Source organism: Leptonotus elevatus, unplaced genomic scaffold (assembly GCF_054856555.1).
Source record: "Leptonotus elevatus isolate MCC_2025b unplaced genomic scaffold, RoL_Lele_1.0 HiC_scaffold_152, whole genome shotgun sequence".
In the NCBI taxonomy this organism is placed as follows: domain Eukaryota; kingdom Metazoa; phylum Chordata; class Actinopteri; order Syngnathiformes; family Syngnathidae; genus Leptonotus; species Leptonotus elevatus.
Window position 1 is genome coordinate 42,501 of NW_028233543.1, and position 2,500 is coordinate 45,000.

Below are 2,500 nucleotides of genomic sequence, written 5' to 3' on the forward strand. Positions count from 1 at the left end.
GAAATCCCCCATTGAAATGAATGGCGGGCAACCAGGGGTCGAAGTCCCCCATTGAAATGAATGGCGGGCAACCAGGGGTCGAAGTCCCCCATTGAAATGAATGGCGGGCTACCAGGGGTCGAAATCCCCCATTGAAATGAATGGCGGGCGACCAGGGGTCGAAATCCCCCATTGAAATGAATGGCGGGCAACCAGGGGTCGAAGTCCCCCATTGAAATGAATGGCGGGCTACCAGGGGTCGAAATCCCCCATTGAAATGAATGGCGGGCGACCAGGGGTCGAAATCCCCCATTGAAATGAATGGCGGGCTACCAGGGGTCCAAGTCCCCCATTGAAATGAATGGCGGGCTACCAGGGGTCGAAATCCCCCATTGAAATGAATGGCGGGCGACCAGGGGTCGAAATCCCCCATTGAAATGAATGGCGGGCAACCAGGGGTCGAAGTCCCCCATTGAAATGAATGGCGGGCTACCAGGGGTCGAAATCCCCCATTGAAATGAATGGCGGGCGACCAGGGGTCGAAATCCCCCATTGAAATGAATGGCGGGCTACCAGGGGTCCAAGTCCCCCATTGAAATGAATGGCGGGCTACCAGGGGTCGTAGTCCCCCATTGAAATGAATGGCGGGCTACCAGGGGTCGAAATCCCCCATTGAAATGAATGGCGGGCGACCAGGGGTCGAAATCCCCCATTGAAATGAATGGCGGGCAACCAGGGGTCGAAAGTCCCCATTGAAATGAATGGCGGGCGACCAGGGGTCGAAATTCCCCATTGAAATGAATGGCGGGCAACCAGGGGTCGAAATTCCCCATTGAAATGAATGGGCCCATTCATTTTCAATGGCCGGGCTACCAGGGGCGCAGTACCACCTGTCGTCATTAGGGGCGCTGTAGATAGGGGACCGAGTCCCCCCATTCGAGAGGTTTGCACCCAAACCTCAAAATGGTTGGTGTACAATTATAGGAGAGACCTTTTTAAGACGTGGGAGCTCCAGGGCAAATCAAGGGAGGCTCGACCAACCCATATCCGCTTTAGATGCACTTTAGGTCGGACTCCCTTGCCAGATGGTCCCCTCCTCAGCCTGGTTCTCGAATTTTTTCTAAGTCAGCCCAACTTGGAAATATTTTCAGAGTGCCACTTTCAAGGGAGTTTCGCCCAACCCCTATCCGCCTAAGAGGCACTTCAGGTCGGCCTGACTGGCCACATTTTCCCCCTCCTCATCCTGGTTCTCGAATTTTTTCTAAGTCAGCCAAACTTGGAAATTTTTTCAGAGTGCCACTTTCAAGGGAGTTTCGCCCAACCCCTATCCGCCTAAGAGGCACTTCGGGTCGGCCTGACTGGCCACATTTTCCCCCTCCTCATCCTGGTTCTCGAATTTTTTCTAAGTCAGCCAAACTTGGAAATTTTTTCAGAGTGCCACTTTCAAGGGAGTTTCGCCCAACCCCTATCCGCCTAAGAGGCACTTCGGGTCGGCCTGACTGGCCACATTTCCCCCCTCCTCATCCTGGTTCTCGAATTTTTTCTAAGTCAGCCAAACTTGGAAATTTTTTCAGAGTGCCACTTTCAAGGGAGTTTCGCCCAACCCCTATCCGCCTAAGAGGCACTTCGGGTCGGCCTGACTGGCCACATTTTCCCCCTCCTCATCCTGGTTCTCGAATTTTTTCTAAGTCAGCCAAACTTGGAAATTTTTTCAGAGTGCCACTTTCAAGGGAGTTTCGCCCAACCCCTATCCGCCTAAGAGGCACTTCGGGTCGGCCTGACTGGCCACATTTTCCCCCTCCTCATCCTGGTTCTCGAATTTTTTCTAAGTCAGCCAAACTTGGAAATTTTTTCAGAGTGCCACTTTCAAGGGAGTTTCGCCCAACCCTTATCCGCCTAAGAGGCACTTCAGGTCGGCCTGACTGGCCACATTTTCCCCCTCCTCATCCTGGTTCTCGAATTTTTTCTAAGTCAGCCCAACTTGGAAATATTTTCAGAGTGCCACTTTCAAGGGAGTTTCGCCCAACCCCTATCCGCCTAAGAGGCACTTCAGGTCGGCCTGACTGGCCACATTTTCCCCCTCCTCATCCTGGTTCTCGAATTTTTTCTAAGTCAGCCAAACTTGGAAATTTTTTCAGAGTGCCACTTTCAAGGGAGTTTCGCCCAACCCCTATCCGCCTAAGAGGCACTTCGGGTCGGCCTGACTGGCCACATTTTCCCCCTCCTCATCCTGGTTCTCGAATTTTTTCTAAGTCAGCCAAACTTGGAAATTTTTTCAGAGTGCCACTTTCAAGGGAGTTTCGCCCAACCCCTATCCGCCTAAGAGGCACTTCGGGTCGGCCTGACTGGCCACATTTCCCCCCTCCTCATCCTGGTTCTCGAATTTTTTCTAAGTCAGCCAAACTTGGAAATTTTTTCAGAGTGCCACTTTCAAGGGAGTTTCGCCCAACCCCTATCCGCCTAAGAGGCACTTCAGGTCGGCCTGACTGGCCACATTTTCCCCCTCCTCATCCTGGTTCTC